This window comes from Anabrus simplex, chromosome 9 (genome assembly GCF_040414725.1).
Source record: "Anabrus simplex isolate iqAnaSimp1 chromosome 9, ASM4041472v1, whole genome shotgun sequence".
Taxonomy (NCBI): domain Eukaryota; kingdom Metazoa; phylum Arthropoda; class Insecta; order Orthoptera; family Tettigoniidae; genus Anabrus; species Anabrus simplex.
The window spans coordinates 114277306-114301242 of record NC_090273.1 but is presented as its reverse complement, the minus strand read 5'-3'; the positions used below and the strand labels follow the sequence as shown (position 1 = coordinate 114301242).

General features: G+C 42.3%; 1 protein-coding gene across 1 annotated transcript in view; it reads right to left on the bottom strand.

The window, feature by feature from the left end:
* Positions 1 to 23937, bottom strand: part of fusl (fuseless) — a 526426-nt gene that overhangs the window by 75042 nt on the left and 427447 nt on the right. The gene's annotated exons all lie outside the window — the stretch shown is intronic.

The window sequence follows — 23937 nt, the reverse complement described above, 5'->3', positions numbered from 1 at the left end:
TATTTGGGTTCTTATTATGATAGATGTTCTCAAAGTACGTTTTCTTTCGTATTTGAGTTAAACGAATGTGAATAAATGTGATGTTAAGGTAATCATGGCCCGTGTAAAACTAATGAACTTGGGACCCCTGACATTATCATGGTGTGTGTTTACCAAGTAGGCTACATCAATTTATATGTCTGTGTCAATGATCGTAGACCTACACATTAAACAACGCTAATAACGCACGATGTCAAGAAGGAAATTGAACAGAACTATTGAAATTCCTTTAAGGAACTTTGGCGAGTAGAATACTAATCATGGGACCTCCGCATACTTGTAAAAGTATCCTCTCTTTTATATTTTACATTCGACTTCTTTTGGTCAGGTCTTGTTCTCTTTACGGCCGTGATCGTGTCCGTGGGCGTGCCAGTGAACGCGAAAATTAATCGTGTATTAGCACCCACCATTCAGTTCATCCAGGTGGTTCGGCCCCCTCTGCGAGTTTTTCAACTTTCATCATACATCGAGAAAAAATTGAATCAGCGAAATCAAGAACCCACTAACGCCAGTAAACCAAATTTTACAGGAAAAAAATTGATTATCTTCCACGCTAATTTTAAATCTTATGCGTTTAGCTATTCATATTGTGTAAGAGCATGTTATTTGTGAATTAAATACTTCAAAACCTATATATTTATATTATATAATGCTACAATTGGAATTAAATATTGATGGAGTTGGGTTTTCTTATTCACAGAGTATACGACGTGAGAAAATGCAATATATATATGAAAGAAGATTTCAGTACCGGTACATCGTAACTGCCTTATGAAACAATGAAGTATGAAAGTTTATTATTAAGACTAACTGAAGACAACCAGCTCCGCATGATTTTTTGTACGTCCGTGCGGTATAATATAATACAGAAGACGTGCATTAAAAGACCACTCCATTCCTTTTTCTTCTTTTTTTTTTGTTCGTTTTTCGGGATACATAAATATCTGACATTCTAAGCCATTTCATAAAAAATACATTCTTATACACTGCATTGTCCGACACGGAAGAAAGCAACGTTAACTTGACCATGTATGAAACAGGAATCCTTCAAATTAACTCATCAATTGTGGAACATCATATTGACAGTCATACTATAAGCTAATCTCACTGGAAATTGTAATCGTTTGAAACAAAATGACAAATTATTTGAGATCAGTGGAATTCTTGGTATGAAAAAAAGATTTTCCTCCTTCTCTACCGGTTAGGATCACTGCTTCAGTGATACTGTTAAGGAGCTGTTTCAGTAAGTAGCTGCTTTAAATTCAAGAATTACAGAAAATACTCACCGTTGTACTCACGCTGATAACTGTTATGGTTCTGAGATCGCCATACTCCTGCGAGATGAATCAAGATGATATATAAAATCAAGGAGTACACATCACAGCCTTCTAGAGTACATTTTCACTCCGAACCTTCCAGTATATTCACATTCGTTTTTATACATTCAGTGATGAAGTCAGCCAATTTTAAGTCCAACATCTTCCACACCACCACAGATACAGACACGCAACTCCTATAGCGCACGATGGGAGACTCCAGACTACTACCACACACAAGCACCAGTGGTCTGCGATGCGTAATTATGGCTGCAAGATGAAATATATAGACACAGACGTCTATTTTTTATATAGTCGGCCGTTTTTAACCCCCTACATCGACCACACCACCACAGCTACCGACACAGAACCACTACAGTGCACGATGGGAGACTCCAGGCTACCATCGCACACGAACACCAGTGGTCTGTGGTGGATAGTTGTGGCTGCAAGATGAAATATACGAACACACGCGTCTATTTTTATATGTAGTCGGTCATTTTCAATCCCCTCATCTCCCACACCACCAAAGCTACCGACACGCAGCCACTATAATGCACGATGGGAGATTTGAGGCTACCATACAGACAAACACCAGTGGTCTGCGGTGGGTATTTGTGGCTTCAAGGTGAAATATACGGGCACACGCGTCTATTTGTACATATAGTCGGCCACTTTCAACCCCCATATCTACCACACCACCATACCTACCGACACGCAACCACCGCAGTGCACGATGGGAAACTCGAGGCTATTAACGCAAAAAAACACCAGTGGTCTGCGGAAGGTAGTTTTGGCTGCAAGGTGAAATATACGGACACACACGTACATGTAGTTGGCCAATTTCAATCCCCATATCTACCACACCACCACAGGTATCGATACGCAACCGCCATAGTGCACGATGGGAACATCGAGGCTATTAACGCACACAAACATCAGTGGTCAGCGTTGGGTAGTTTGGGTTTCAAGGTGAAATATATGGACACACACGTCTATATATACTGTAGATATAGATTAATCCTCAGCACTCGAACTTGTTTAGCTGTTTACATACTCTACTCATATTCATTCTAAAACAATTTATTTTGCAGAACTCAAGTTGGAATAATTTACCTTATATGCTTACACAAACAATGAATACGGAGAAATTACAAATATCCCTGTGTGTATTCACTTGCCAAATTATGGGGGAACTTCATAAAATCAGCGTGGATAGTCTTCTGGCTTAATTAGTCAGAGCAATCATCTTCATCTAATGAACTGGAGACTTCCTAAACTTATTCACTGAATATTTCTGAAGCACCCCGATAGTCACTTCCCGAAATAAATACCTAATGATAATCTTCTCTCGAATTCAAATCATTCACAATCGCACTTATATCAGTGCTGCTGAACCCACTTGTTTTGCCGGAGGTCATTTTGCGCCTTCCAACTGTAATCACATCGCCAAATAAGAGGTTAGAATTATATTCAGAAGACCCTGTATTTTATAAAGTCTATATATTGCCAGAGAATCGCTAACTACTTACATTCTTCCGTTAAAAACATTTTCCTTGAAGTGAACATTATGTCGGAATATTTCGGACATACGAGGGTTAAATTTGTTATATTTTTATAATTTCAGATGTTTAGTATGAGACAGAAGAATACTCTAAGCTAAACAAGTTAAGAGAATGATGCCAGAGGAACAGAGGCTGATTATCGGACAAGGAATGAAGATATTATTTTTTTGTTAGTGTTTTAACGTCGCACTAGTACATCGAAGGATTTCCGTAACGCAATGATAGGAAAGATCTAGGACTTGGAAGGTAGCGGCCGTGGCCTTAATTAAGGTACAGCTCCATCATTTTCCTCGTGTGAAAATAGGAAACCACGGAAAACCATCTTCAGGACTTCCGACAGTGGGGTTCGAACCCGCCATCTCCCGAATGCAAGCTCACAGCTACACCACCCTAACAGCACGGCCAACTCGCTCGGTCCGGTATAAAGACATTCAGGAAAGAAAAGAAGAAAAGTACTGTGTCAAAGTCTTAGATACTAAGCTGTCTATAATTGGCGAAATTCTAATTGAACACAGATAAATAAATAAATAAATAAATAAACAAATAAATAAATAATAAATAAATAAATAAATAAATAAATAAATAAATAAATAAATAAATAAATAAATAAATAAATTACTTAATTAATTAATTAAATACATAAAATAGAATAGATAATAGGAAGATTAGGTGCAGTCCTTCTTATGGATTATGCAGAACCTGCATGGAGGATGAGTGGCGTCTGCCTTGTAAGGTATTTCTTGTAGGTACCGAGCGAGTTTGCTACGCGGCACGCTTAACGTGGCTGTTAGCTTGCATTTCCGAGATGGCGAGTTCGAATACGATTTTCAAAATGGATTTCCGTGGATTCTTATTTTCACACGACGTAAATCCCGGGACTGTTCCTTAATTAAATCCACGGTCTCTTCTTTCCCAATCCTAACCCTGTCCTATCCCAATTGTTTGTTTAACATCGCACTAACACGCGGCAGGTTCTCGATGACGCAAGGATAGGAAAGGGATAGTACTGGGAAGGTAGTGGCTGGGACCTTAATTAAGGTACAGCCTCAGGATTTGCCTGGTATGAACGCGGAAAACCATCTTCAGAACTGCATACTGTGGGATTCGAACCCCCCCCCCCCACCTCCCGAATGCAAACTCACAGCTACATGACCCGATCTGCATGACCAGATCACTTTATTCCCGTAGTTGTAATGGAGCAACGAGTTGTGTGTGAATTGCAGAGAAGAGGAGCGACATAACAAAATACCCAGGCCTCAAAACATAAGAATTAAGATTCCGTGGTTGAAATCCCACCAGGAATCAACCCAGCGCCCCTTGAACGTAGATCAGCATGCTACCACTCAATTGCACATATAGAATCACTAAAGAAAGCAACGATGATGCTTTTATGTGCAGAAATCCTTCTCACAAAGAAGCTATTAAAGAATTCACAACAAAACGTTCCTTCAAGTTCCCTCAAGAAGTTAGAAAACCTTATCACAGGACTGAGTGGCTCAGACGGTTGAGGCGCCTGCCTTTTGGCACCAACTTGGCAGGTTGTATCCTGGCTCAGTCCGGTGGTATTTGAAGGTACTCCAATAAGTCAGCCTCGTGTCGGTAGATTTACTGGCACGTAAAAGAACTCCTGTGAGACAAAATTCTGGCACCTCGACGTCTCCGAAAACCGTCAAAAGTACTCAGTGGAACGTAAAAACAATAACATCAGTAGCCTATTGTTAGAAACATTACCTAAAAACCATATTAAGATCACCTGCAAGTATCAACTATAAACTCACGAAATTCTGAATATAACGGAGTCTCATGGTTAAAAGCAGCCAGAAGCAGTAATTGGACATCCTTGTGTTAGATCGGTGCGGTGAGTCACTAAATAGCTCAGTGCACGTAATGGGTGTATATGTGGTCCGCACCGTGTCATTAGCTCAGGCCAGCCCGTAACCAGGGCTGCCCAAACTCACCTCCTTCTGTGTCACTAGAGACCTGAGTCTTTACTTGGGACCTTCATGTTGAAATTAGCAGCTAGAGTATTGTTCATGGTGGTGGTAATGGTGATTATTGTTTTAATACGAACTACAACTAGGCAACCATTTCCTATTTAACACTAATCAGGGGGGTGGGAAACTGAAGAACTCTGACCCTTCGAAAAGTAAAGACATAAGCCAAAGTAAAACAAGGGCCACGAAGGGCGTGAAAATTACAGACTCCCTAGGATTCGCAAAAATATTAGCGTCGGAGTCGGAAAAGAACAAGAGTTGACCAAGGGAGGTCGGATAGGATAGATGAAAGTGAGGAGCCTGACACAAGTAAGTGGAAGCAATGGCAGGTCTTAGATAAGGGACCCGTGGTCGCCAATCCACGCTCCCAAGTTGAGAGACCCTGGTGCCCCTTTTAGTTGCCTCTTGCGAAAAGTAGCCTTCAATTTCGGTGCTATTCTACTACTCTCAACCACAAGGGGAACGTATTGTTTATGGCCTTTCAACAAAATGCCCGTTCTCTTCGAGAAAAGCCCGCCTGGTGGCCAAGATAGTTATGGTGTCGGATCCAGTCCCGTTGGTAGAAAACATTTTCACTATCAGAATGTTTTTAGTGGTATACAATTTCTATGAGTGTGGTGTAACTGCGCGCTGTCATTTCATAATTATGCTACCGTTAAATCCAGTTTTATACCATAGTTCCATTCATAAACTTCTGAATGCACCAGTTTTTTTTTTTTTTTTTTTTTCATATTTTGTCTTATAACACATGAATTCATCCACTTTCGTCGCCGATGGTGCTAACCTGTGCTACATTACAGAAGTGGGAGGTTTTACTGTTCAGAGATCAAGGTTTAGAATTCGACAGACCATGCAAACGTGTATTGTTATATAAATCGTGATTATGGCCATGGGATCTCAAGTTCTGCATGCAATACGAACCATGTGACTTTACATTCCAAAATTTCCACATACTTCGGCTTTGATATGAGCCGCGGCGCCCTGGTGCAAAACTCAGTAACGGCATCATCATTCCAAATCCAGCTGCTGTCTTGAGTATAATTTTTCTTCTGATGTCAAACATACTCCTTTGAAGTGAATGCTGGAGCAGCGCCCTGTTTCAAATTCTGCTTTTCGCATCCCAATATAATGCAGAAATAATTACATTTACACAAAATCCCATAGAACCCACATCGAGATATACCATGGAAAGGGTTGGGCGCAAGCAGCGGAATGAGGCTGATGACACCGAAGTCAAAAACTTGTCAAATTAATACAATAAACAACTTCTGTACTTGAGAAGAGAGGGCTGAATAAATGACCACTCTCGAAACTTGATATCTAGTTTTCCGCTCGCTTTTCCGTTAGGACAGTCAACAGCCAGAGAATTGAGATATTTGTACGCTATCTTGCATTCCTATGACCAATGTTTCAGTCAAAAATAATCAAATTACATAAATTCGACGTACGTAAATTCATATTCCGTCATAAGTAAAATTTACGAACATTTACAACTGAAGTAATATTTAGTTTCTAAATTCTGTTTTGAGAGAAGTTTAGTGAGGCATAAACTTGGTGCTAGTGGAGAAAAAGAAAGAAGCAGTTCATGTACCACTAAATATTATTTTCAAAAAGATCGACCAGCCTAGCAGCATTCATCAGGTCGACAACATGACATCCACTTCACCTGATGTCACTTTTTCCGATATAGCTGATTCCTGCATTTGATGATTATGATTCCGGTAATTAAGTAATTAACTATTGTAGAACTGTTATTAATTAGATAATTGTTCTACCATAGATGTTTAAGAATACAAGTTTGTGTTCACTGTTTATAAAGCATAACATGTAATAGAGTATTTGTATTCCAGTATTATTAAACAGTATTTTTTCGAATGTTTTTCATATTCTCTTATACGTGTTTGTGACAAATTTTAGGTTGTGGCAAAAATCCGATTTGTGTAAATTTCGACTTAAGTAAAGAGGCCTGTAAGTGAAGGGCAGTCTGTACTCCTTGGTTTGTATAACGCCCTTTGACAAGCAGGTGCCGATTGGTGGTGGTGATTGTTTTAAAACGAAGTGAATCTGGGCAATTGTTCTCTCTCAGTATCAACCAGACGAAAACATGCAAGTCGTCCAAATCTTCCAAGAATGAAGGTATTGGCAAAAGAAAGACAAGGGATACGAAAGGCGTGATAATAAAAGACATTCTAGGCCTCGCAAAAGTATTATGGGCTACCTTTTAAAGTCGATACGTGGCCCTCCTGCGGCCTTTATTGTAGAACTTTTATTTCCTGTCGGTAGCGTGATGTTCCATGTAGCGATTCTCATCATCCTATTCTGGCTGGGTCGTCGTCTTGAAATATGTACGGATTCTCTTAATATTGTCTTCGAATGATTTAATCTCAGGCGGGGCAAGTGGCCGCGCAATTTCTGTCACGTGGCTATCAGCTTGCATTCCGGAGGTAGTGGGTTCGAACCCTACTGTCGGCAGCCCTGAAGATGGTTTCCCATTTTCACACCAGGCAAATGTTGGGGCTGTGCCTTAATTAAGACCACGACCGCTTCCTTCCCACTCCTAGTCCTTTCTTATCCCATCATCGCCATAAGACCTATCTGTGTCGTTGCGATGTAAAGATGAGCCAGTCCGGTGAAGGGGCTGCCCCGTTACAGCCTCCGCACGTGCTGGAGCTTTCCTTTCAGGGAGCTCACCCTTAGCTTTCGGGTGTTACGCTAACCACTAGGCAATGGATGTCAGTTCCTCCGCTTCCTCAGCCATCGGACATTAATCACATCTGACTTCAGAGCCGTTGACCAGTTGTCATTTCCCCAGACCCCAGTTTGCCGTCATTTTTCAGTTTTCTTGTGCGGCCTTCAGAGATACATTTACGGTCTCGTGGCACACGAAGTTGCCAGGGAAACAGGCATTTCCATACTTCATGCCGTTGCCCGTCCTCTACGGCGTGGAAGAGACGTTGGTTTTACGGGAGACGTAGCACTTTTCGTGCTCTACAACTCTTACGTGTTGTCTGTAGTTTTTGGATATTTTTAACGACCTAGGCAGCTTAAGCCAAGAAAGTGTTCGCATTTCGTCATTTTCTTCCAGTTGTTTTGCGAAACTATTACTGCTCTGTTTAATTTCATCACGGTTCAATATTCAGTACATGGAAACCTTCCTTGGGAGATCCAGGCAATAGTGAAAATATCATAAAATCTGTCCAGCGATTTTCGATTTATAACTGGACAGACAGACAGACAGACAGACAGACAGACAGACAGACAGACAGACAGACAGACAGACAGACAGACAGACAGACAGACAGACAGACAGACAGACAGACAGACAGACAGACAGACAGACAGACAGACAGACAGACAGACAGACAGACAGACAGACGTTGATTTACGTTGAATTATGTATACACAGAAATTACTTGTTACATGAGTTGTGTTTGGTCCGCCTGTGTGGTGTAGTGTTTAGTGTGATTAGCTGCCACACCCGGAGGCCCGGGTTCGATTCCTGGCTCTGCCACGAAAGTTGAAAAGTGGTACGAGGGCTGGAATGGGGTCCAGTCAGCCTCGGGAGGTCAACTGAGTAGAGGTGGGTTCGATTCCCACCTCAGCCATCCTGGAAGTGGCTTTCCACTTTTCCTCCAGGCAAATGCCCGGATGGTACATAACTTAAGGCCACGGCCGCTTCCTTTCCTCTTCCTTGTCTATCCCTTCCAATCTTCTCATCCCCCTACAAGGCCCCTGCTCAGCATAGCAAGTGAGGCCGCCTGGGCGAGGTACTGGCGATCCTCTCCGTTTGTATCCTCCGACCCAGAGTCTCGCGCTCAAGGACACTGACTTTGAGGCGGTAGAGGTGGGATCTCTCGCTGAGTCCGAGGGAAAAACAGACCCTGGAGGACAAACAGATAAAGAAGAAGAAGAAGAAGAAGAAGAAGAACAACAACAACAACACGAAGAGTTGTATTCCTCCATATTATTGTTATTTTGTATCGAATTTCGATGTCTGTCAGCTGCTATATTTTTTACAGTCTGTGCGTATTCATAGGAAATTTTAAAGATAAATTAATCTTAACTCGTCCATTTCTTGAAATATGAACGTATTGTACTTTTTGAAGTGTTTCGGTGTTAAAATCCGGCTGGTAAAACTACAAGATCATCAGTGGACCTGTACTGTACCACAGCATTCGTTATAAATAAATAAATAAATAAATAAATAAATAAATAAATAAATAAATAAATAAATAAATAAATAAATAAATAAATAAATAAATAAATAAATAAATAAATAAATAAATAAATATTTGCTAGTTGTTTTACGTCGCACCGACACAGATAGATCTTATGGTGCCGGGCTGAGTGGCTCAGACGGTTAAGGCGCTGGCCTTCTAACCCCAACTTGGCAGGTTCGATCCTGGCTCAGTCCGGTGGTATTTGAAGGTGCTCAAATACGACAGCCCCGTGTCGGTAGATTTACTGGCACGTAAAAGAACTCCTGCGGGACTAAATTCCGGCACCTCGGCATCTCCGAAGACCTTAAAAAGTAGTTAGTGGGACGTAAAGCAAATAACATTATTATTATTATTAGATCTTATGGCGAAGATGGGATAGGAAAGGCCTAGGAGTTGGAAGGAAGCGGCCGTGGCGTTAATTAAGGTACAGCCCAAGCATTTGCCTGGTATGAAAATGGGAAACCACGGAAAACCATATTCAGGGCTGCCGACAGTGGGATTCGAACCCACTATCTCCCGGATATGCCTGTCGTAGTCATATTGTTTTGCCTGCTATTTTCAACACTTTGATGAACATTTCATCTCGATACATAATAATTGATTCATCGTAATATAGTTTATAATATTTCTTTCAATATAATATTTTGTGCTTCAACCATACGGGTATATCTGGATCGCAACATCTTCCAACTATCTTGCCACAGATAGTGCAGCATAGAATCGTCCGTGACTGAGTACCAGTTCGGGCAAGTAGACACCCACTTTTCCAAGAGTTTGCTCTTGCAGAAGGCTAGTCGACTTGATACCTTTCCGTCTGTCCGTACGTCGACTGATTTTTCTTAGCAGCATAAACGTAATTAGGAACGTTCTGCCATTTTTTGATTATACGTTGGTCGAGTCATAAGTCATGACAACTATTGTTTTCCTCGCAAACAGGAGACACACGGAAAATCTAAGATATGCATTTGGAAACGTACGGTATGTACTTGCGTACGATGCCACTAGATGGTGTATGTAAACAACAGTGTGGGTCTAAGCATGCCCCCAAGTTCAGTGTGTGAGTGAGAGCGCCACAAAATGGAAGTCAACAAGCAGGAGCAACGATCATATATTAAAATAGCAGTTCTCCGCGGCAGAAATGCACGCCAATGCCATGCAGAGCTGCGGGAAGCATTAGATGTGCATGCCATTACGTGGACAACGGTTTGCTAACAAAGAGAACATCGTAACAGCATTTCGGAGAGAGGTGTCACACGTTAGCGATACACATGCAGCGAATGGTATTCAGCGCCTGCCCCACCACTGGCAACGCACAGTGGAAACCTTAGGTGATTATTTCGAAGCTCTGTAACCACTGCAGACCTGTCCTTTGTACGTAGTCTTATGTATTTGCTGTCTATAGCATAATAAAACAGTGTTTACCAATGGCCTGTGTTCTGTCACTTTCCTACGAAAATATCCTGAAGTCACAATTTTTCTTCAGGCACTATGCATAAGTACATGCCCTATACTTCCAAATGCATATCTTAGATTTTCCGTGTTGTCTCGTTTTTGCGAGAAAACAAAATTGTTGCCAGACTTATGACTCGACCCTCGTATTTAAAATCTTGGGAAAGTCAGAGAATTAAAGAATATCTAGCAGAGAATAGAGAATGTCCGCCTCTGTGGTGTAGTGGTTAGCATGATTAGCTGCCACCCCCGGAGGCCCGGATTCAATTCCCGGATATGCCACGAAATTTGAAAAAGTGGTACGAGGGCTGGAACGGGGTCCACTCAGCCTCGAAGGTCAACTGAGTAGAGGGTTATTCGATTCCCTCCTCAGCCATCCTGGAAGTGGTTTTCCATTGTTTCCCACTTCCCCTCCAGGCAAATGCCCGGATGGCACATAACTTAAGGCCACGGCCGCTTCCTTCCCTCTTCCTTGTCTATCCCTTCCAATCTTCCCTTCCCCCCCCCCCCGCAAGGCCCCTGTTCAGCATAGCAGGTGAGGCCGCCTGGGCGAGGCACTGGTCATCCTCCCCAGTTGTATCCCCGATCCAGAGTCTGAATCTCCAGGACACTGACCTTGAGGCGGTAGAGTTGGGATCCCTCGCTGAGTCCGAGGGAAAAGCCAACCCTGGAGGGAAAACGGATTAAGAAAGAAAAAACAGGTAATTCCGGAGGGAGTAAAAGCAGAATGAAACAAACCTGTTTTTAGTCTTCTTCTTCTTTATCTGTTTACCCTCCAGGGTCAGTTTTCCCCTCGGACTCAGCGAGGGATCCCACCTGTACCACCTCAAGGGCACTATCTTGGAGCTTCAGAATTTGGGTCGGGGATACAACTGGGGAGGATTACCAGTACCTAGCCCAGGCTATGCTGAACAGGGGCCTTGCGGGGGTATGGGAATATTGGAATGGATAGACAAGGAAGAGGGAAGGACGCGGCCGTGGCCTTAAGTGAGGTATCGTCCTGGCATTTGCCTGGAGGAGAAGTGGGAAACTACGGAAAACGACTTCCAAAATGGCTGAGGTGGGAATCGAACCCACATCTACTCAGTTGACCTCCCGAGGCTGAGTGGACTCCGTTCCAACCCTCGTACCACTTTTCAAATTTCGTGGGAGAGCCGGGAATCGAACCCGGGCCTCCGTGGGTGGCAGCTAATCACACTAACCACTACACCACAGAGGCGGACTCGCTATGTATTCAAGAGATGAGTATGTTGACATGCTCCTCATCTGCGGTGAAGCAAGACAGAACGCACAGGAAGCACAGCACCTGCACTAGGAAAGATTTCCACACAGAGAACAACAGAAATACGTTTAGGAGTGTGGAGCGACGTTTGCGTACAACTTCGTCACTTTCCCGAACAGGTCTTGTTAGAGAGGCACCAGTTACGTCCGGTGAAACTGCTGAGATGGTTTTGGACATTTTCCAGGAGAATCCTCACACGAGTACGCGGGCAATAGCACAAAAGGCCAACATATCCCAATCGTCTGTCGTACGGATATTGCATTCCAGTTTTTTTCGTCCTTATCACCTACAACTACATCAAGAACTCCACGGACGGGATTTCTGCACGTGGATACTGACGCAAGTGGCAAATGATCCAGCGTTTGTATCTCACATTTTATTTTCGGACGAGGCACGATAATAATGGCTCTGTGAATCGTCATAATATACACTATTGGAGTGTTGAAATTCCCCACTCGGTAAGGCAGGCAGCATTTCAAGCACGACGGGGGAGTAAATGCCTGGTGTGGTATACTGGATGATCACCTAATTGGACCATATTTCTTTAATCATTTGACAGGTGCTCGCCCTACCTACAGTTTCTTCAAGACCAACTACCATTGCTGCTAACGGATGTGCCCCTGGGTGAGCGTGTAACCATGTGGTATCAACACGACGGAGCTCCCTCTCACATATCAGCAGATGTTCGCTGTTACACATCCCGGTCGATGGATAGGAATGGGAGGACTTGTCACCCTTCCTGCTAGATCGCCCGATTTGATGCTACTGGACTTCTTCCTATGGGGTATTTAAAGGATGTAATGTACGCTCAGCAACCGAAAAATCCTGAAAGCCTTCGAAACCTTATTACGGGAGCCTGTGAATCCGTAACACCTACAATACTACAAAGAGCCCGAATGGCAATTCAACGGCGTGCGGAAACGTGCATTACTGCAGAAGACCATCTATGTAAACACTTACTGCGCTAACAGGCTGTTGCTCAGTCAAGCGGATTCAAAACACCAACCATTCTCTCCTCGTCCAGCCCTGCTTATAAAACATCCACATAAGCAGCCCTAACGGCCTAGAACAGTGCCAAAATAAATAAATAAATAAATAAATAAATAAATAAATAAATAAATAAATAAATAAATACATAAATAAATAAATAAATAAATTATAAATAAATAAATAAATAAATAAATAAATAAATAAATAAATAAATAAATAAATAAATAAATAAATAAATAACCCACGACGTGAGGGCATTCGGATACATTGGCTGGTATGCCATCGCTTATAGCGTTCATTTAGAACCCTACTGAAAGCTCATAATTGACACGTGCTTTTTATATAACCGTATGACAGTATGATGCATTGTGTAAATGCCTGTCGTATACGGTACATGTTTTTTCAAAGGCAATGGTGCAGTGAGTGATTAAACGCGATTGTTGCTTGGTATACGGCAAAGTAGAATGGACCATAACGACACCAGTGACGTTCGGTGGGATGCCTAACAGCATAAAACGTCAGGCTGACTCACCCGGTAGAGATGTACAGTATAAAGAAGACGCGGGACTTCAATGACAATTTTCAATGCATTAAGCAAATACGAAATGTCATGATTCTACATAATAAACTCATCTTTGGACTGGAAACGGTTAAGTACATAAGAGATGTGAAATACAATACGTTATTTAGGTTTATGACGTTGTAAATCACAGAAACGCCCACAGTCCAGTTCATGTTAACGACTTTAACTCCGTACCCTGGCATCTTACCAGCCTATTAGCTGAGGTAGGTCGAGTCACGGGAAAAGAGAGATTAAGTTCTGTCATTTGACAGACGAAACACCGTCATCCAAGGGAAATTCTTCTTCCTCTTCCTCTTCATAATATTATTATTAATAATAATAGTGTTGGCTTTATGTACCTCTACTATTTTTACGGCTTCTGGAGACCCAGAGGTGCCGGAATTTAGTCCCGAAGGAGTTCTTTTACGTGCCTGTAAGTCTACCGATAGGAGGCTGACGTATTTGAGCACTTCAAATACCACTGGACTGAGCCAGAATCGAATCTGCCAAGTTGGGGTCAGTAGGCCAGCGCCTCAGCAGTCTGAGCCACTCAGCCCGGCTCTCTTCTTCTTCTTCTTCTTCTTCTTCTTCCTTCATGTGGGTCTGGCCCTGACCCTGACTCCAACACTGCGTGGGAGAATATAGTTATTATTGCGTGTCTTTGAGGGTATGGAGTTCGGGTGTTGTTTGTAAATGAAGAGGTGTGTATTAATCCTACATAAACACCCAGTACACGAGCCAGGGGAATGAACAAAATACAGTTAAAATCCGCAGCCCGGACAGGAATTGAACCCAAGGGTCTGTGAACTGAAGGCCATTACCCGCACCATTTAGCCAACGGGTCGGACAGCGAAGGAATGTCTATCCTTTCAAATTACTACTAGGGACTTCGTAAAATAGACACTTACGATGTTGAACAAAAGTAAAGTGTATTTCGGAGTGCTCACTTTCTGACACAAAAAGTGATCAACTGAAAATCTATGTCCCCGAGTGCAAACACGAACGGAAGGAAGAAGCACTTTATTATTGCATTTTCTTGCTTAGTTAAGGTAGCTCTTACTGAACTACATATCAGGCTTACGCTCCTACCATACGAACCTAATCAAAATTAGAAAAACGAATGCGAACAAGTGTTACATTACCGTAAAAAATAACAACAGAGTGTTCGGAAACAACGTGAACCGGGTATAAGAGCGTTAGAGGGGTGGTCATACTGATAAATAATATGAGAAATTAATTCGATATGTCGCACGGTTGCCATTTTAACATCTTATGAATTTAGCCAATCAGACTGCTTCGCGGGCGAATTCAAATGGACTTTGAGAGGCGGTGTTATTGAATCTGCACGTAACTTAAGACCGGTTTAAGAGCCATGCTGAGAAATCAGAATCAAACACAAACGCACCGTGGTTTTCATCGTAGCGCACTTGCTATGGCGCGATCGTGTCAGTTCGGAGGTCCGCGTTTAATCCCTCGCCTGGTGAAGTTTTTTTTTCGATTGGTGCTCTCAAGCAGGTGCAGATTTAGCAAAGCCCATTTGAATTCGCCCGCGAAGTAATCTGATTGGCTCAGTTCAGGAGCTGATACAATGACAACGTCGCGAGATATCGAAGTACTTATCAGCTTGACCAACCCTCTAACTCTCATATACCCACTTCATGTTGTTTTCGACCACCTTGTGGGTCTTTTTTTCTTCTTCTTCTTATTATTATTATTGGTCCCTATGGGCCTACTTCGCGCCACGGTTCTTCAACTGTTGGGCTTTGATCTTTCCCCAGCATTGTTGCATTTTCTACCGGTGTAATCCTTTCTTTCGCCTGTCCAGGGGGTACCTTTCTTTCGGGGTTTTTCCTGAAATCCAGGATATATCGTACAGGCCGTCTTTCTTGAAGATCTGGTGTTCCAAGTTCTTTAATATTCTTCTCAGTTTCTGTCAGCCAAGTGGTACGAATCTTCTTGTCCTGCTAGAGATGAACAGGCGATTGGTCAGTTTTTTGGAAGGCAGTCTTTCTATATGGCCATAGAATGCTACTCTCCTTTCCTAGCACAATCAGAGAGCCTCTCTTAATGTTCGTAGAGCTCGGAATTGTGCCGTATATGGAATTCTTCAGCTTCCTTTATGGGATATAAGATCTTCCTGAGAATTCTCCTGTCTGACTTCCAATTTCTCCATCAGACCTCTTCGGTTCAATGAAAGACGCTTCATGGTATACAGAGCTTCTGGTCGTATGACCGACTTGTAGTGCTTCGGTTTCAGGTTGCGTGAGAGTGTTCCTTGTCAGTCGATAGGCCAGTTCCAACTTGTTCACTCTCATGGATAATGATGCTCTTTCTGATAAGCTGAGTTCAATCCATTCGCCGAGATACTTAAATTTCTCAGTTCTCTTGATTTGTCCCCCTCTCTGCTAGCTTCCTTGATATCGGTGAAGAACTCTGTTTTCTCCAAGGACAATATCACATGGCTCTGAAAATTGAGTCTTATGTAAGAAAAGTTGCCGATCACTTAATACGTTTGAAGAAAATATTTTCAGGAAAATCTTACGACTTCTAAAAGTGAACATCACCTGGAAAATGTGTAGCAATAATCAGAACATACGAACGACCAACACGCCGCAGTGAAACAATTCCTCGAGACTGGCTCAAATCGACTTTCATAATATTACCTAAGAGAGCCAATGCAAAATTCTGAAATGAATATAGAACAATTAGTTTGATGAGCCATGTTCTGAAAGTATTCCTAAAAGTCTTGCATGCGAGAATTTATCATAAATGTGAGGAGAATATCGGACCCTCAAAGTTTGGCTTCAGACATGGTTTTGGTACTAGAGATGCATTATTCAGTCTGGAGGTATTAGTCCAACGGTGCCGAGATGTCAATGTCGATGTTTTTGCATGTTTCATCGATTACCAAAAGGCCTTCGATACAATCCGCCATGATGAACTTATGAACATTCTTCGAGAATTTGGACTTGATGGACGGGACATTCCTATTATTGGTACTCCCTACTGGAACCAGTGTGCTGGCATAAGAGTTGATGGTCGTGTATCGGAAGAAGTCTCGATTATGGAAGGAGTTCGTCAAGGCTGTATTCTTTCCCCCATGCTTTTCAACATCTATTCAGAAATTTTTTTTCTAGATGCTATTTACAGAAAGACTCAAGGAGTTGTGGTTAATGGTTTCATCATAAATAACATCAGGTACGCCGATGACACTGTGCTACTTGCACCCTATCTCTAGGATCTACACAAACTACTTAATGCTGTCACTGAAGCCAGCGGCGCAGTGGGCTTGAGGCTTAATGTAAAGAAGACCAAGTGGATGGTTATAAGTAGGAAAGAAGATGGCATTCGAGGTAATCTCACAGCAGCAAAGGAACAGATCGCGAAAGTGGCAACATTTAAATACCTGGGATGTCACATCAATGATGACTGGGACCTTACTCACGAGATCCGATGCAGAATTGAGCAGGTCAGAACTTCTTTTCAGACTTAGAAAACTTTTGACCTTTCCATTTCACTACGGACACGACTACTCCGGTGCTACGTTTTCAGCATTCTGTTATACGGCGTTGAGGCATGGACACTAACTGAGACCATATGCAAGAAGTTGCAAGCATTTGAAATGTGAACGTACCGAAGGATGCTGAATACCTTGGACAGCTAAAATGACCAATATAGACGTTTTGCACCGTATGAACAAACAATCAGAAATTCTCACTACCATCAAGAGAAGGAAGCTAGAATACTTTGGTCATATGATGCGAAACTGTAAATACCACCTTATGCAAGTAATACTCCAAGGGATATTAATGGAAAACGTGGTCCGGGGAGAAGTAGGACATCATGGCTCGGCAACTTGAGCCAGTGGTTTGGGGTGACAAAGCTTACTCTGTTCAGAACAGCTATGAACAAACAACATATCATGCTACTGATCGCCAACGTTCTGCGAGTACATGGCACATGAAGAAGAAGAATACGGAGCATACATCTGAGATGGTTTGGACATATTTGTAAGCAGCGTAAAGTTACCGGTATTTTTGCCGGTGCTCCCGCGCAGGTGGACTGGGGAAATGCCTGCTTTGTTCCCGAGTGGCAGGGATACAGTGTGTGGTCAGGCAGCGCAGTGGGCATGGTTATGAAATACGAGCGGAGTTCTCATTGAGCCCTCGTTATTATTGTTGCATCCCTACACTTCTTGCTGAACGTTTATTGTGTTAGCTAATCGTATGGTGACGTACAGTATTTAACAGTGGATATTTCTAGATGAAACATTTCTTCTTCTGAAAAAGAAGTCCTATCACAGAACCGTTCGCAAATTTCTGCGTCGTTTCCGTGATGCTGCAATATATTCGAGATAATACGTAACCAAGTTTTTCGGGAAATTGTGAGAAACAAGGCCTGTTTTTAAAGTAAAAGAGAGAACCACAGAAGAACGTGTTAATAGAGGAGAAGCTTGCAGATATTCAAACGGGAATAGATATCAGCCCGAGGAAATTGGCGCAGGAGTGTGATATTTCAGAAAGATTTGCATTACGGGGACTGAAAATGTTCCATTTTTACGCCGACACAACGTTTGTACAAAAAGCCCCCGTGACTCAGGCGACTAGAGTGCCAGGCTCTCACCACTGGGTTCCGTGGTTGAAATTCCGGTCACTCCACGTGAGATTTATGCTGAACAAAGCGGAGGCGGGACAGGTTTTTTTTCTCCGGCTACTCCAGCTATTCCCTCTCATCTTTCATTCCAGCGACACTCTCCAATATCATTTCATTTCATCTGTTAGTCATTAATTATTAGCCCAGAGGAGTACGACAGACTTTGGCAGCCGGAATAATTCCTATCCTCGCCGCTAGATGGGCCTTCATTCATTCATTACATTTCTGACCCGTTTGAGTGACTGTAAACTGGCTGTGGATTTAGATTTAGACCAGGGCCTCTCAAACGCCCAAAATCTCACGCGTGCAAACAGCACTGTGGACAGTGCATCGGTCCCGCTCAACTCGCCTCGGACCAACGCTTCGTCTCTAGGCTACTCGACTAAGCTCGAGTCAACTCGGTTCAACTCAGGTTCGGATTTGGAGCGCTACGGAGCAAGTGAGGAAGAGGGAGACAGGGGGAGCGAGCGAGACAGGCGTGGGGAAAGAGAGAGACAGCACTTTTGCCCCAAATCGAGGAGTAGGGGTCTGCACTCTGGTCAACCAAGCGAAGTCGTCTTTTACACTGTGCACAGTGCATGCACCCTGAGAGGCCCTGATTTAGACAATGTTTGTATCGCGAATGATGGACATCACTTGCAACAGGTGTTTTGATGAATGGTAAGATTTACGTTAGTTTACAATTTAATTCATTATTACCTCTGCCCGCTACCGTAGCGTAACGGTTAGCAATATTAGCTACCATCCTCAGGGGCCTGGGGTCGATTATCGGTACCACCATAGATTTAAGAATGGCAGGATGGCAGGTATGCGGATAAAAATGGCACATGCAGCTCACCTCCACTGGGGGTATGCCTGAAAAAACCTGCAAAACTGCAATTCCTAACTAATAATTACGCCTGAACGCACGCCCGCGCTGCTGCAGCTTACCGGTGAGTCTAGCAGTGTATTGCGGGCAGTCTGGTCCCCTGACGTCCCCTACATAATTGGGTAACTTTTCGCTGCCTCTCCCTGTGTGTTGTACGAAATGATGGCCTACTACATCAAGCCTTCATTGGACAGCCAGGTGAGAAGATCCCTATGGATAGACCGATACTCTGTTGGAGAAATGAATCCTCACGGGATCTTCTGGATTCCATGGAGAAGTGGGATAAGTCCAGGACAGGAGAAAATGGCAAACTCTGGTGTTTATGTGCTATTAGAAATCTTTGGCCAACCGCCAGGATAGAAACTCCTTAGTTGATAACTACTGGGCGTTCAAGAGCACTATCCTGGAAGAGCAGAAAGTCTTAACTGCTCAATTAGAGTCGCGAGTCGCTGCAGCTCAAGGCAAGGAGCAGCAAATTGAAGCTGTGCAACAAGTCGTCAAAATTGCTTGATGATTCACGGCCTTCCTGAAACGTCAAGTGGAGTTCCTTTCACAGCTCTCATGGAAATTATTAGCAAAATGTTGAAGATAGAAACTAATAAGCGTCATCTTGTTCGAAATCACATAATTGGACGACCAAAGAGATGACAACTGCTCTTAATGAGGGTAAATAACCCCTTGTGATAATGTTCCTGCGTTACCAGGACCATGAACTGGTAAAATACATTTAAAAATATGTATTCATCATCTACAGGGAACTGTAATAACAGAGGACATGAGGTGCAGTCGAGAGGTGAAAACTCGTACTGCGATTGCGAAGGAAGCTTTTAATAAGAAGATCAGACTCTTTTGTGGGGGCATGGATAGAGACTTGAGGAAGCGATTCATGAAGTGCTTTGTATGGAGCGTGGCACTGTATGGATCTGAGACTTGGACATTGAGAAAAGAAGACTGGAAGCATTTGAGATGTGGAGGAGAATGGAAAGTATACAATGGATAGAAAAAGTAAAGAATGAAGAAGTCTTGAGAAGAGTTGAGGAAGAGAGAAATATATTAAAAGTAATCAAGAAGAGAAAGCACAATTGGATTTGTCATTGGATGAGGAGAGATTGCTTGCTTATAGATGCTATAGAAGGAACGGTAAATGGAAAAAGACAAAGAGGACGGAGAAGATATCAGATGCTGGACAGTATCAGGATAGAATACAAGTGTGAGGAAACAAAGAGGGTGGCAAGAGACAGAATTGCGTGGACAGCTGCCATGTGAAGACCTGCCGTATGGCAGAACACTGATGATGATCTACAGGGTAACGCAATTACAAATGATGTAATAGAAAATTAAATAACTAACTACAATAAGAGAAAATAAACACGTATGTACAAATATACATCTTCACAGATTTTCTACACTTATGATACTACAGACTATTCACATAATAATTCACACATAATTTACACAAATACCACGTTCCACCCCCTGAGAAGGGTTTTCCGTATTGCAGTGGAAGGGTGATGAAAAATATCAAGTGAAGGGTCGGGGGGAAAAACCAGGTATTCACTTTTTCATCGAAATTAAGATATTGTTACAGTCCGCTTCAGAGTGATCATGCGCATCTATTGAGAGGTCGTAAATGAAAAAAAAAAGCAGGCAAGTTAGGAGAAATTAGCACTTAAAGTTTCGCCGTTAGGGGAAATAAAAATCGGGAAGTCAAGCAAAAAAGTTGCTTTTTCTCAAGTTGTACAAATATTGACTCTCCTGCTTTTTCCCCCTGACCCTTCAAGTGACTCTTCCAGCTGATTCATGGTCCTAAAGGCTTGCATGAACCAAGAATTTTGGTACGCAACCATCCTACATTTGGACAGGTGGAATGTAAATTTCTTCCTTCTTCGCCTGCTTGGAACATGAAGCGGAATAAACCCTAGTATAGCCAGACAGTCCACTTTACACTTCAAGAATTTAATTGCTAACATTGCGTTCGCACATTTTCGGCGCGATGCCACCGTATTCATTCCAAGAATTTTTACAATTTCTTCATACCTGCTTGAAGAGAGTGGCTTGCTCATGAATCCAAAACTAATCCACTCCATGAATCTTATCTGAACTTTAATTTGGTCAAAGAGAGTTTAGAACTCATTACTTTATATTCCAGTGTATTTTGTTCAGAAACGATTGACCTAGTAAGCAGGGTGGTGGTGTTATAACTTATTAGCGTAGTGACCTTAAGTGTAAAATAATTGCAGGCTTTCCTAGTAAATACTCAGATCGCCTGAATATATTTTAGATGAGATGGTTATAGATAATACAAAGCTATTAATGGCAATAATCTATAAGCCTTCCAAATTAGACCTTTCTGACTGAATCAGTCCTCCTTGACTGGATTCCATCCTATGAACATATGATAAAATATTGCGACTTCAACACGAGCTTACAAAATCAGACGTATGAAGCAAGCCAACTACGAATTATGCACATACAACTAACTACCACAAATCATACCACTAAATTCAACAAACTATACAATCAAACTGAATGGAAAAGTACATCCATTAATAGATATTATTACTTCAAACTATGATTAGATTTTTTGCTACTTGCTTTACGTCGCACCGACACAGATAGGGGGTAGGAAAGGCCTAGGAGTGGGAAGGAAGCGGCCGTGGCCTTAATTAAGTACAGCCACGGAAAACCATCCTCAGTTCTGCCGACAGTGGAGATCGAACCCACTATCTCCCGGATGCAAGCTCACAGCTGCGCGCCCTTAACCGCACGGCCAGCTCGCCCGGTATATGACAAGATTATGGGCAATTCTGTGTTCCCGATATTTCGACTCATGAACTTTTTTCTCTCTCATATTCTATTCGGACGCCTAATCACAAATCACAGTACATAACCTATCAAGACCTATACGGAATAAATTTTGAAAGTCTTCGACATGACTCTCATAAAATGCTGTGAATCGTAACGGACATAGATTTAAAAGTTGAAATGCCAAACAATATCATTCCGGACCTATATGGCAAGCACGTCCCTTTTAAACGAATAAAAGCTTCTCATCCTGATGTCTCTTGCTGTCAGATGAAGTGAAATCATTGATGACTCGAAGAAATGCCACATTACGTCAATGCAAATATTGTAAAAATATTATAACCTCATCGCATACAGATCGTTACCAAATGAAATGAAACAAAAAATACGAAACTCTAAATTAAAATTTACGCACCGAATGACGGAGACAATCAAATCATGCGTATAGGGAGGGCCCTTTTGACAGTGACATCCAAAATCTTAATATCGACAAACAAGACCGACATTCTGCCAATGTAACAACGAAACTGACCCGTGACAATATAACTTACTTCAGCAACAGACAGCCATTAATGAGACGAAAGTCGCACTTACATCAATTAGGTCCGAGCTATAGGAACCGATGACATCTGCTCAGAAATGTTCTAACAAACATACTTAATTATTATCCCTTAAACTCACAGTTTCCATCCATTTAGTAGAAAGGCTTGGTTCGGTCCATTCCTAAAATACAATCACCTATAGGAGAGAGGGACTATCGCCTAATCTGCATCCTACCAACCATCACCAGAGTCAGTAAAGTTGTACGGCATAAATAGATTGCATCATACTTGAGTGGTAATGCTCTTCTTGATCTGTTACAATCGGAATTTCGGAAAGGAAATAGAACAGAGGCTTATTAAACATTGCAGATGATATTAGAAACTCAATGGATACAAGACAGCTGACTGTTCTCACACTCATGTACTTCCAGAAGGGCTTTCAATTCTGCCGACTTACATATTTTCTTGCTACGTTGTAGAGAGGCAACTTCTATAGGATGGGTAAAATGTTATCTGAATGGTGGTTGTTAGCGTGTTGTAACTGTATAAATTATCTCAGACTGTGCCCCTTATCAACGTGCAGTACCTCAGGGATCCGTTTAAGGCCCTCTTCTATTTTCTAGGTATCGTCTTTATAATGACGACATCCAAATTTATCATCTTTCTGTACAACCGATCCATCGCATAACTATTGAGAGCACGGATTAAGATATGAAGTCAATTTTAATATGGAGCCAACGCAATGTTCTTGCTATTACTCCTCATAAAACCCAGTGTAATTGGATGTCCTCCTCAAAAACATCCATTTTATAAGCTCTCCAAATACGACGTTGGACAATGTCATTATACTATCTTCATCTACCGTAGAAAACTTTGGTAAGGATCCCAGCCGTTAGTTGCTTCTGAGAATTGCACCGGAAAATGTATGCGGCTGTAGCTTGCGTATTATTGTATATATTGCTTGAAGGCACTCTATTGTGTTTTACGCTGTGTTTAAAACATCAAGGAGGACTAATCGTGTCCCGTTCCATTGCCACCACTAAACGTGCTCGAGTCGGAGTGTCGCAGCTTTCCAACGGTGTTGAACAAACATCATTTTGCTGAAAAACCCAAGGTGAGAACCACCAGTACGCGGACGGAAGAACGAAACAAAAATACAACGAGAAGATGAAAAGATTCTGGGAAGAGAAGAAAGCAAATTCATCTGCTAAAAAAGTTCAATCACGCTCCTTAGTTGGGCACAACGTTATAACTATCATATGGGTGAAATGAGCATGATACTAAACAGAAAATTCTGCAATTTAAACTTATTTCACCAGCCTCCAGGTGTAGGGGTAGAATGAATGGGCTGGAAGGATGTCTACTCAGCCTCAGGAGACGAAATGAGGAGATGACTGATAGGAGAAGCAATGGACCCGGTCATAAAAGCCACTTAATGTGGTTGAGGATGTCATCACGGTGACTAAATAGTACTCCACTACCTGCAGACCATCTGGCCGGACAGCAGTCGTCTTGGCAGGCCAAGCCCCTGATGGACTGTTGCACCATTGGGTTTGTTTGCGTTTTTTGACTATACAGGGTGAACCCGAACTCCACCGACAAACTTTCGGAGGTTGTTCAGGGATACCTTCTGAGTATATTAATGTACGAGA